Source organism: Diadema setosum, chromosome 16 (assembly GCF_964275005.1).
Source record: "Diadema setosum chromosome 16, eeDiaSeto1, whole genome shotgun sequence".
In the NCBI taxonomy this organism is placed as follows: Eukaryota; Metazoa; Echinodermata; class Echinoidea; order Diadematoida; family Diadematidae; genus Diadema; species Diadema setosum.
In genome coordinates this window covers 33,634,015-33,648,175 of record NC_092700.1, presented here as the reverse complement: position 1 = coordinate 33,648,175, position 14,161 = coordinate 33,634,015, and positions in this window count along the sequence as shown.

Sequence of the window (14,161 nt, the reverse complement as noted above, 5' to 3'; positions counted from 1 at the left end):
AACGATATCTTTTTATTTGTGTAAAAAAAATTAAAGTGACAGAAAGCTTACAGGAAAAGAGCGATTCATAGAACAGCAAAAAAAAAAAAAAAACAAAACAAAACAAAAAAAAAAACAAGTGGTAAGTGATTGAAGAGGAATGTTTCAAGCACATAATTACACATAACAAATTCACACAACTAACTTCAAGCAATTAACAAGTAATAAGCTATTATGTTTTGGTACTAATATCCATCACTAACGGATTAACATTGCAATAAATTTTTGAAACACTGGTAAAGTGAATGGCTATACCATGGCTGTTAATTTCAGCCAAGAGATAAAATCTATTCCGTTTCTAAACATTATGATATATATACATTTGTTCAAACAAACAAGAAAGAATTGTGGCGGTTTAACTCTTTGATTCTTCAGTGAAAGTCTACCAGCAGAAAATAGAGAGAACGCACCTATGGGAAATTTGAAACTGAAATCCAAAATGTATGCAAAGCATGCCAGTTAGTTGATTTACATAAGTGATGTAAACATCGTGCCTTAGGTCACTGGATCATTTCTTCTCCTTTTTTCATTTTGATCTTTCACCGAAAGTGTGACATTTTTGATCGAAATGTTAGAAGGTATGTATCCAGTTCATGCGAGACAAAACTTTTTTACTGTAATGAAAACTTTTCAGTCTCACACGGATGAAAGGTATTACGTACCTTAAAAAAGGTATATTAAGACTAGTTTAAAGCTGTTTGCATCCATTATAAGGTATTTATCCGAAGCACTTCTACTTAAAAAAATAGAAAACAAGCCAGATTTTATTTTTGACACTTTGAATTATGATGTAAAAGAAGACAAAAAGTGCGTGAGGGGGAAAAAGGAGTGTACACCGTCCTGTTTCTCTGACTTTGTTCTTTGATCAGGAAGTTTTCAATAGCTCTTGCAGTGATCAATGTTGTTCATATACATTTTACAATATCGTTGATCCCTCATCTCATAATGTGGTCATAAAAATATTGCGGTCACGTGTAAGTTCGTGGTCCAAACTAATGTCAAAAGGAATCCATGTTATTCATCTTATTTATCAGCGCATTCGCAACGCACACTGCAAGACAATTACTACGCACTGACAGAAAAAAAAAAAAGATTAAGTGCAATATTTACATTCGCAAACTCTGAAGGATAAGGCTTATAATCTACGAAGGTTTCCGCGTTTTTCAGCGAATTCAGTCACAATTATATGCACATGAGGAATGACATAATGAAGTGATTTACGGGTTCCACAGTTACCTCCATATATGCACATATTATACACATCTTCAGTAAATATCAATTTTAAGAAATTACTTTCAAATGACATACTCTAATTGATAAATGTGGCTTAGATTATGGATTACTAGTAAGTTTGACTATTTTCAAACTGTACACTACATCGTCACCTCTAAGTAACATGATTATGCTCTTTCGTTTGTTTGTGTTTGTGTGTGTGTGTTTTTTTTTTTTTTTGGGGGGGGGGAACATAACAGTTTTCTGAAAACATTTGGAAAAAATCGAGCTTTCTAAAGTTTCGTCAGACCTGAATAACACTCTCCACAAATGTCTTCACTCTGTTTTGTTCAAAGCCAACTTGATCATGGGTTTTATATGTCACTTCAACTGCTGGAAATATTAATGATCCTTCACTGCTTTTCACAATTAAAGGCATATTTTACCATTTGCAGATGAAACAAAAATCCAGCATTAGTGCTTTGAAATAGTTCCAAAATGTGAGTTTGGGATAGAAACAAGCACTGTAAAAAACTAAATCCATATAATCAATGTTAAATATATAATTGTTAGATACAAAAAATGTGAACAATAGTTATTATAAAAATGTTGCCAGACTAAACCGTCCACAATTATGGTTTCATGAGAGTTTAATGTAGGATGTTTTGTGATACAACAGACCTACACATTTGCATCAAATGTGATATCTTGAACATGTTTGAAATCACTGTTCACAAAGGTAAACAGGACCTTTAATAGCAGAAGCTGTATTATTATTATACGGCTTCAAAGATAATTCAATTCGCTTCGAGGCTTTATACAGTAAAAGTTTTCATCTCAAGTCTTAAATTTATTAATTCACTAATCATAGGATTATAATCATGTATGTTATGCATTTTAAGTAGGCCTACGTGTACATTACTGCCTATTTCCTAGTACTTATACAAGGAAACCTCATGAAAACGAGGACCAACAGCAATGGCAATAACCTCATACCAGGTATATCACTATGCTAGGGTACAACCACAAAGAAATAATGATAAAGAGTCAGGACCTGCAGAACCAGATTATTATAAGATTGTTTTGTTATTTCCAATCTCTTTTCAGAAAGGTTTTCTGCTTGTATACGGGATCGACCTACACACCTACACCTACATTTTCGTAGAGTTCTATTCGAAAGACGGTGTTTGCTTGGGGGTTCCAAGAAACAGGTGCGATGCGGACGTAACGGCAATACACTGGGTCGGGGAGACGATTAAACACCACCGTTTGACTGTCCCAGTTGGCCGTGAAGATCTGAAAGAAGATAGGAGAAGAGGTGTGGGTTTACAACATTTCATAAAATGATGGAGCAGATCCTAATCAAATGTTTGGTTGAGAACGTACACGACATCGTGTACATGCATTAGTTTTGCCTAACATGTAATTTTGCTAATAGCTTGTCATTGGCAAAATATGCTGACCTGAAAAAAAAAAAATGTCCTCAAGATGAGCATTATCAATTTTGTATATTGTTTATTTCGACTGGAGTTAATTTACAGATTGTAATAAGCACTACTATTACACACCCATAACATGTGTAATGTGATCCTAGCACACACACACACACACACGCATTATATATATATATATATATATATATATATATATATATATATATATATGTTATATACAATTACATATTTATCATAATTATCTTATGCATGTACTATGTCCCCTCAATTCATGCAGTCTATCACTATACACATCGTGTTTGATTCTTTTTGTTTTCACTGAAATAATTAAGGCATGCTGCTATCTTTAGAACACTTCGATTTTTCGTTATGGCATATGCATTACTACTCTTTGTTGTGGTTGCTACTGTTTGCTCAAAGAATGTTAATGCCGTATTGTCTTAGCAACATATTATTTGTTCCTTATTATGAAAAGTATTTAATTTAGACCAGCAGCATTTAATTCTCATGTTACGGCACTATTTCTTATAAATGTATGTATGTATGTACGTATGTATGTTGTCTGTCAGTTCTATTTCCTCTGTCTTCTCCCTTGTGCTTGTCCTCAATGAGTCCCACACCTATCTTCCTTTTGGCATGGTCTGTGCCTTCGTATTTGTTGTCTTATCGCTGTCCATTGGCTCCCTTTTTATGAGTATAATTAGTTCATACCCACAATGGCGCATTTCATGGGTTTTGCTTTTCCTAGAAATTGTTTCCAGTTTCAAAAACAAAAAAAAAGTCCTGGTTATGATGGTATCAGAAACTATTTATTGAAAAATATGATTGATTGTTTTGTAAATCCTTTCGTTTATATACTCAATTTGTCGTAATCGTCTGGTATGGTGCCTTGTACTATGAAGACTGCAAAAGTTGCACCAGTATATGAAAAGGGAGATAAATGTGATTTATGGAATTATATGCCCATTTCGCTTTTAAGTGGTTTCTCTGAAATATTGGAAAGAGTGAATTATTTTCTGACAATAAGTTTTGTTTTGCTTTTAATCGTTCTGGTTCTTTGGTTGATTTTAAGTTTTGATTTTGACGTAAATATAATACTACCCATGCTTTATACTTGTAGTATTTTGTAGAAAAGGTATCCACCTCATTAGAAAATTTTCACATATGATCGGTATGTTCCTGGACTTCTCCAAGGCCTTTGACACGATTAATCAAGAAATATAACTCTATAAGTTGCAGCATTCTGCATGGCTGTCGTGGAAAGGCGAAGACCTTGGAGTGGTTTAAAAGTTACCTTACCTAACAGGCAACAGTTTGCCTCTATCGATAATAATGTGTCAACGATGCGCGACATTCATTGTGATTTCATTTACCTTTACTCCGCACCATCATCGCCCAGAATACTTTTGTTTACACAGGACTAAGCTTTTGGAACCAACTAATTGATGATTTTAAAAATGCACCAAATCTTGTTGTATTTAAAAGAAAATTTAAAACAATTTTGGTTGTCTCTTAGATAACACTTGAATTATGTGTATCTCATGCATTTTTTTTTTTTGAATAATAATTAATGATTTACTTTGCTCATGCCAATGTATAATGTCTAGCGATAGCCACGCATGCGCCGAGGAGCCCTGCATTCCTTTTTCCTTTCCTCCTTCATCCTTTCCCTTCCCTTCCTTCTCCCTCTAACCTTCCTCTCCCATTATCTTTTGTTGTTTGTCCTATACGTCTTGTTTTACCGCGTGCCTGTGTTTGTGTTTTTGTTCCTATAATATATATATGTATATGTATATATATATTTTTTTATTTTTTTTTTTAGTTTGATTTTCCGAGTGGCCCACATTTCTGCAAGCTTGTCTTTTACGTGTTACTCTCTCCATGCTCTTTTCTAATAACAAATTATTGTGAACATTAGTTTCTCATGAATATGTGTGTATCTAGTGTTGTTGCGAATACATTGTATTTTATCCCTTTGAACTTGTACAGTGTATCACTAAAAAAGGTGATATTGAAAGTAAAGTATTGAATTGAATGGAATTCTTTCTTGGCAAGAAAAAAGAGATAAATTTAGCGTCTAAGTTGTGAGTCAATTATTGCTGGTTATTTGTCATGTGATGGGAGATGTCGAGTCGATCCTTACCATGTCTCCACAGGATTCCTGTACGAAATTGAAATTTACTCCATCCGTCCCGTAGGATACTTTGTAGGACATCACCCATGATCCAATGTCAGGTATACTTCCTTGGGTTGCTATTCCGACGACTTCGCGCTTGGTCTGCAGATACACCTATAGACAGAGTAGAGAGTTGTTAACTAAAAGCAAAGGTGTGCTTAAAATAAAATCCCCAAGTAGGAATAGTGTTTTTCCTAAAGACGCACACTAGTACATACAGCTACGCTTCACTACCCCCCTCCCCACGACAGTTATAACAATCTGCATACAGTAAAATCACATTATATTTCATTTAGAAAACAGTCTCAATATGGCATCAGCCAATTCATAGATATTAGGGGTGGCCAAAGGGCCCGTGCACAGTGGCCCAGCCCTATCACTGTCTACAAATGGATGGCCACCACTTTTTTTAGATAATTCTTACAGATATGTTTTGGTGGCCGATTTGCACATTGCCCCTCTTTTTTGTGTTCTCAGACTTCGATTTTAGTATAACGAGTCGCATTTGTACCTGAATCCACTCGCATCCGTTTGGCACCACACCTGCAAAGCTGGAGTTATTGTTGAGGCGCCACAGAGCGCCAGAACCAATGCTTGCGGAGCCAGATATTTGGAGACTGGAGTCTGGTATACTCTTCGTCTCCATCCCTAAGGGCGTGACGTCATCCGGAACACCTGTAGTTGAGTAAGAAAGACAGCAATCACAAACCACGTGGTAGACGTGACACCGGAAATATGAGAAATTAGTTAATTACTTCTAAGGTTATGTAATCGGAAAACGAAAGAAATTGCGTTTGATTTATTCTAATGTTTCGAGAGTTCGACAAAAGGTTTGGACTAACGAACCCTAGTTCATTTTAGACTAACATACAGGAAAAATATAGTAATATTGTGTGCTTTGCTTTTAAAGGGGTCATACTATATCGAATGATCCACCAAAGTTGTTCAGTGTAAGGTTATACAGAAGGATAGAAAAAAGTCAAGACCGTATAGCATATAGGAAAACGTAACAGGTAACACGTGACCACATGTGAATCCTATCATTGGTTGGGTACCTTACCAACATTTGAATACAAATGAGCGTTGAAATGTTGGTACTTTACGAAACGGATGGACGGCGTCCTCTCCCATATTCGTGGATAATGTCGAAAACTGACCTGGGGTTTGCTCGTACACTTCCAGTCGCAGACAAATATGTTGATGGTATGTGAGCGGAGCAACTCTCACCGACTGGCAGTTTTGTGGGCGTGGCAGGGCGTTGTAGACTACCGTGTTGCGATCCATGTTACCCTGGAATGTCTGTAAGAGACACGGTTGAATGTTAAAGTGTATGGAAGCTTAAACGAGAACTTATCCCTCAAAGTAAATAAAACGGAACAAGGCGCCTTCTCTACTACAGAAGACAACGTAACGAGGGGACTGTCAAGAATTAGTGTGCATTTGTTCAGGTTTATTATGTGTACATACATACACACACAAACACACACAAAAATTATATAGTTATTATATAGTATATAGTATATTATATGTATAATCATATAATATATAAAAAGGGCCTTGAATGTTATATGCATATATATGTATATATATTATACATATAGTATATATGCATATATACATATACAATTATGTGTGTGTACATGTGACCGTGCATCACAAAAACAAACAAAAAATCGCCCCCTTGATTATAATGTGAGGACTCAAAAAAGGTGAAATGGGTCAACATAGTCAATCTTGAGCTTTCCATATCTTGTTAAAGAGCTATCCTTTCTCTAAATTATTCTTTTAGTCCATGGGCCAGGCCAGATATTGGTACCATCTGAGGTGGCAAAACCTTTTTGGTGTCATTTTGTTTGTCGGGCATAGATATGCTTATCAAGCTATGACAGCATTTCCAAATGAGTAGCTTAGTCATAATAAATGAATTTTTAACCAATTTGGTCTCGTTGTTATATCCCTATACTTCTGAATCGAAACTAACCGCTATACAAAAAAGAGCACTGTCTTCTGTATGTTCCATAGAGCTGTAAAATACAGCTCTGTGGTATGTTCACAGGTGTTCTGTTGTAAACGCGGTGCGCTTAGTCTTTATTCAAGGCAGCGAAGGGAATATCCAAAGGTTATGATGTCCACAGCGCTTAGTCTTTTATCTAATCTTTTATCTAAAAACAACAACAACAAAAGCAATTCCTCGTGAATTTTACCGTATTTTTCAATTACTTATCATTTTCCGGCGAAAACGCTATGGTGAAAACGATAATACCACGCCAATGTCGCTTTATATCCATCCAACAATATAAGATAATGCAAAAACAATGTACCGGTACACTACGATACATTATAATGAATAATATTGTAAATGAACAGAGTGATTTTTTTTTTTTTTAAACTGATGTATTTGTTGATAGGGTAGTATAAAAACAGTATAGATAATCCCTTTTATGAGGAACTTTAGATATGATAACGGTAAATTGGTATAGATAAAGACTAAAACGCACCGAGTGACAGCTGTGGACATCATAACCCTTTGGATATTACCTTCGCTGCCTTGAATAAATACTAAGCGCACCGCGTTTACAACAGAACACCTGTGGACATACGGAAGACAGTGCTCTTCTTTGTATAGCGGTTAGTTTCGATTCAGATGTATAGGGATATAAAAACGAGACCAAATTGGTTAAAAATTCATTTATTATGACTAAGCTACTCATTTGGAAATGCTATCATAGCTTGATAAGCATATCTATGCCCTACAAACAAACTGACACCAAAAAGGTTGTGCCACGTCAGGTGGTACCAACAACCCATTTTTCGGGTCTTGGCCCATGGACTATTTAGTTTGGGATCATAACATGAATGGGAAAGTGTGTTTTCAGCAGTTTTTCTACAACCCATTTTGGGGGGATAATAGAATGATCTATGTCTCAGAGTCCCCTTTTCATTTCTTGAAATCCTTTACACACTCTTCGCTTTCAAGTCTGATAACTCTTTAAAAGATAACTCTGCTGCATTGAAAGTTCACATTAATCATGGGCAGACTGATAGAACATGTTGAATTTCAGCTTAATCTGATAATTCCTTCATTGTTGTTGCTCTGGTGGTTTACATCCTGTGTTTTTGTCCCTTTCATTGCACAGCTAGCACTGCTTGGTAAAGATTAAGGTCTTGAATAGACCCTGTACTTCAAAGACTCTTTTCTCAGTTCACGCTTTTCCAGAGTGTGAGCTTTCTCTTTAGTATTTAGATAGGTTAGGGGGTCCATTTGGATTGAGCTATACATCATTTTAAGCTTAGGGTCTGCTCTTTCAGAATCTGCCCTTAACTAAAAATCCATGTTTGGTGACTTTTTTTTATTTGTTTTGTGATGCAGGGTCACATATAATCACGCCGCAACTTTAAAACTATGCGGTTACTATGGTGTTTCCTTGAAAAGAATGAAAAGACAGTTGATAGTACTAAAAATTATTCATCCATCAACATTCATCAAGCCGGGGCAAAAGAAACATAAACTTAAGATGAAATAATATATGTCATGGCATTTCGAATTATTTTCATATTTATTATTTTCCACAGCAAATTGCGTTAATCGGCTTGATCACGTACATTCATAATGCATGTAGGCCTAATTATGAAATTATGAGTTATGACTAATATTAAGTAGAAGTAAAGTTTAACCACTGTAAAATCATTTCTTTTGAACTGATTTTTCGATTGTCTTTAGAGCTAATCATACTAATGTCTGCATTAACTGAATCCAGAAATATTTTTGACTTGAGAATAACCTGTACATTGAAAATATCATTAACTTGAAAAGAACAGTCATCATTTAAAAATCCATGACCTGGCATCTAAATCCCTTTGCTTTAAAACTGGGCATAGGCGAATTTGATGAGTTTTGATGCGGGGTTTCATGAATTCGTCTTATCCTATACAAAGGAAAATCTTTAATGAAGTGATTATTCATGTGCGTACATTTCATGGATAAGTGAGTTTTTGTTCTACATATAGTTACATAGTTTTTACATGGTTTTAACGTAGTAAGGGCTGCGACGATATTCTAGTGAAAACATTTGAAATTATGATATTTCACATTAAAAATGAAATTTACTGATGCTTTTATGAGATTTTGCTTTGTTCTATTGAACAAAGTGAATGAACATGAACACAAAGTGGCACTGCGCCTCCACGCTCTTTCTGTTTTTAATGTAAATAAATGTGATGAAAATTCGATTATTACCATATCATTTTCGGAATTGTTGCAGATTCCCTTTACGGAATAGAGAATCATTCCGTCTGCACTCCTGCAAAGGATCTCGTAGGATGTCACCCAATTTTGATAGTCTGATCGACCCTGCGTTGCTATGCCAACGATGCGATGAGGAAACTGAAAATCCACCTTGGGATACGGATAGATAAAGATTATCGCGCCCCTTACCCTTCATGAACACAGTAGTCTTACTCTTTTATGAACTCATAGATGACTTCTTTTTTATATTCTTATGTTTCAGAGAAAAAGTATATATTAAAAGAAAATAAAAAAAAAGAAACATTTCTTTTTTTTTCCAAATATCCATTGGAATAAAAGAAGAAGGCGGAGTTCCACATTTTCTTTATATTCCATCCTGGAAAAAAAAAAATTAATTGTCTGTCACACAGTCGATAAGTATGTTTGTTTAGCAAATCAATACTGCAAAAAACAAAAACAAAAGGATAAACAAGTCTTATCATCAGTGGAAGCACTGTGAAACAGTCATCGAAGAGTACTGGCTACATGTTAGAGGAAAATACAGGACGGAGTCAACTCTGTTTTACTTTGAATAATTTTCGTTAAAAATTCGATGTTGGTAGTGATTGGTAGATATCCTCAACCCCCGTCTTCCACCCCGACTTATTTACCCCTCCTCCTTGATTTTCAAAAGCCAAAAGCAGCAGCTCAGACGCTCTCTCCCTCTCTCTCTCCCTCTCTCTCTGCAGTATAAACAGAGATGGAGAGAGAGGGAGGGATGGAGGAGGGAAGCAGAAAGGATACGATGCGAGGAAAAAAAAAAACGAAGCTTAACAATCGCGAAAGAGAACAACTTTGACGATTGTCTGTCATTGTCTTCCTTTCTCAACTACCTGGATCCACTCCTCAAAAAGAGAGTTGCCAGCACACCACCCTCCCACCATTCCGCCTCCATTAATCACGTGGAGTCGCCCCCTGCCCGGGGTTGCGTGATTCCCAGGAGTAGTGCTGGATGCGGTGATACTGGTGTCAGGAATTTCGTAGCTCTGGAGACCGAGCGGTAGGGCATCCCCTGGTATGCCTAACGGATGGGCGAAAAGGATATACAGTAGATGACTTCGTAACACTCTTTCGTGTGGTGAGAGGTGCGGTGGACACACTATTTGGGGCAGGTATTTTTCTAGTAAAAAGTTCCGGCAGTTTCATAAGGCACGTCTTTCATTATCATGCCATTCTGACGATAATCTCGGATGGCATTCTCCCCCTGTGTAGCTGTTCCATATCTATTTTTACTACAGCGCACTGCAGCGATGTGTTCATTACGAAACTGATGGGCATATTACATGTTCTGTTTTTTTTTTTTTTTTTTTTTTGGTTGATTTATTCCTGAACGCATTCACGAATGAGAATTTTTGACTTCTGTCCGGCCATTAGTTCATTAATTCAACTAGTTCATTAGTTAGCTATATATTTTGCCTCAATTTCTAAAAAAAAAAAAAAACCAAACAAACAGACCCAAAGAAACAAAACAAAACTTGATAATGTTGCTATGGCGACTGGTATGCCTCCGACATAATGCATTGTAAGATTTTCAAATATGTCTGTCATATAGTACAGTTTTACAATGTCGAGATGCCAGTTTCACTTCATTGGGAAAAAAGCAATAGAGAGACATGTTTGTCACTATTGTGTTGAGTGTTTACTTTCCTTGAACTAGGTTTCATGTGGGCAGATGGCTAAACTGATTAAGAGATCGATACTCGAGTATTCGGATATTTCAGCACTTTCGCTTGACCTTACCCTGGCCCTTTGACCCCATTGCCCACAATTCTTCAAATAATCCGTAACTAAACTGGTAACTTCATTTTCATGATAATACTTTAAGCTACTTTCAAATTTTTGGGGAAAATTGTGCCATATTAAAATTTTCTGGCCTTCACGCCGCATGACCAACATCTTTCCCGACAAGTCTAGAATCATTGTGCAGCAATGCATGTTATACCTTGTTTTAGTAAGTTTATGCATTTGGTAATTTGCAAGTTATGGAGAAAATGTGCAATTTCAGATACAGCCTCTTAAACCTGACCTAGCTTTGGTCCTTGAGCTTTGACCCCATGACCTCAAAGTTTCCAAGAGAATCATTGTCAGGCAGTACTTGCATGTGTACTAAATTTCATGATGATACCTTGAACTATTTCCAGGATGTGGAGAAAAAACAAGCACAATTTGAACATTTCTACTTCACCTTTGACCGTTCATCATTCACTCTCATAGTCCAAACCATTCCAAGAAAATCTCTATTGGGCAATACATGCATACACAATGTTTTAAGAAATAACCTTCAGGATTTGCGTGGATATAGGGCAAATAACGATTTTTTAAGTACATGACTTGACCTTTGACCCCATTACCCATAAAGTTCCAAGAAAATCACTGACAGGCAAGGAGTACATCCATGTGTGACAAGTTTCATGGAGATTCCCTAAGCCATTTCGGAGATATTGATAAAAAGAATGACAATTTTAGCATTTTCGCTTGACCCTTCACCTTTGACCTAATGTCCCAAAACCTTCTCTAGGAAATGTGTTTCGGGTAATACATATAGTATACACTAAGTTTCAAGAAAATACCTTGCGGCATTGCATAGATATGGGAGAGGAGTGACATTTGGAGAATTCGACCTTGACCTTTGGCCATTGACCTTGACCGTATGCACCCAAATATTGTCCACTCAGAATTTATGCACAAACTAAGTTTCATTAGGATATCTCAAACGGTTTCAAAGCTACGCTGCCCAGACCATTCATTACGGACAGTAGGAAGGACGGAATGAAGGAAGGACGGACAACCCAAAAACTATATGCCTTCGGCGACACTTCATGGCGGAGGAATATGTAGAAAAAAAAAAACCCACCAAAACATTATCTTACACCTTCAAATGGATATCAGTGTTATTTGTGTTCTAATCACTAGCCTTCTCAAGAAATCTTTAGGGCCCGAATTTCGCCCTTGCAATCAGAAATTACCATACCAAAATCAGGGATGGTTCGGATATCGTCGGTTGCTGATGAAGCATCCGTTGTTTTGTCATATGTGTATGCATCTACAGAGGATGTTGGAATATCGTTGGTTGTTTGAGAGACTTCCGATGTTTTGCCATCTGTGTTGGTCTCATCCTTAGAGGTCGTTGGGATACCGTTGGTTGTTGGAGGTGAAATTTCCGTTGTCTTTTCAACTGTGTTCGGCGTACCTTTTTAGATGGAAAATTAAACACGCAAACAAACAATCATTAGAGCGTAATGAGGTGCGATAAAAAAGCAAAAGAAAAAAACATAAACAAAACAAAGCGGACGTTTCTTTCGACAAACTTGCTGAACGAGGTGATAGATAGGAAACTGACAAAAAAAAAGACAACTGTACAGATCAACCAAAATAAGTTTCATGATAATTGACATATCTATCACACGAACATAAATGTACACACACACAAACACGCACACGCACGAACATACAAACACACAAACGACCATCCGTCTCAAAACCCACAAAAAGTAGGCCAAAATGAATTCTTCTTTTCTATATTCAAACTAGAGTGAGCACTTAGCGACTTTATTTTCATGAAAATAACTTATTAAATTAGTCCACCAAAACCTGATTAAAAAAATAATTTGAATAAAAGAAAAGTTAAGTTTGCAGATGTATGCGTAATAATCACATTGAAAGCAGTGCCTCTCCGAAAAAAAAAATGGTCCAGAAAAATACTAAGTTACAGTTTTGGGGGTTTTCTAATAGCAAAGAAATTTTGACGGTAGATAGTGGGATTGCTCTTCTAGGTAGGACAAACTTTTAAAGATTTGAGTTGGTCAACACAAATGACTATTGTGGTCCATTATAGACACTTCATGGCGGAGGAATATGTAGAAAAAAAAACCCCACCAAAACATTATCTTACACCTTCAAATGGATATCAGTGTTATTTGTGTTCTAATCACTAGCCTTCTCAAGAAATCTTTAGGGCCCGAATTTCGCCCTTGCAATCAGAAATTACCATACCAAAATCAGGGATGGTTCGGATATCGTCTGTTGCTGATGAAGCATCCGTTGTTTTGTCATATGTGTATGCATCTACAGAGGATGTTGGAATATCGTTGGTTGTTTGAGAGACTTCCGATGTTTTGCCATCTGTGTTGGTCTCATCCTTAGAGGTCGTTGGGATACCGTTGGTTGTTGGAGGTGAAATTTCCGTTGTCTTTTCAACTGTGTTCGGCGTACCTTTTTAGATGGAAAATTAAACACGCAAACAAACAATCATTAGAGCGTAATGAGGTGCGATAAAAAAGCAAAAGAAAAAAAAAATAAACAAAACAAAGCGGACGTTTCTTTCGACAAACTTGCTGAACGAGGTGATAGATAGGAAACTGACAAAAAAAAAGACAACTGTACAGATCAACCAAAATAAGTTTCATGATAATTGACATATCTATCACACGAACATAAATGTACACACACACAAACACGCACACGCACGAACATACAAACACACAAACGACCATCCGTCTCAAAACCCACAAAAAGTAGGCCAAAATGAATTCTTCTTTTCTATACTCAAACTAGAGTGAGCACTTAGCGACTTTATTTTCATGAAAATAACTTATTAAGTCCACCAAAACCTGATTAAAAAAATAATTTGAATAAAAGAAAAGTTAAGTTTGCAGATGTATGCGTAATAATCACATTGAAAGCAGTGCCTCTCCGAAAAAAAAAATGGTCCAGAAAAATACTAAGTTACAGTTTTGGGGGTTTTCTAATAGCAAAGAAATTTTGACGGTAGATAGTGGGATTGCTCTTCTAGGTAGGACAAACTTTTAAAGATTTGAGTTGGTCAACACAAATGACTATTGTGGTCCATTATAGATACGTCTTAATCTGAGACTTTGGGCGGGTTGAGGCGTCCTGTCTTTAGTCTTCACATACTAAAGACAAGACAGTGTTACTTGTTCTTGCTAGAATGTTTGTACACATAGTGGACAATTCACAAACATGCCATAGAAAAAA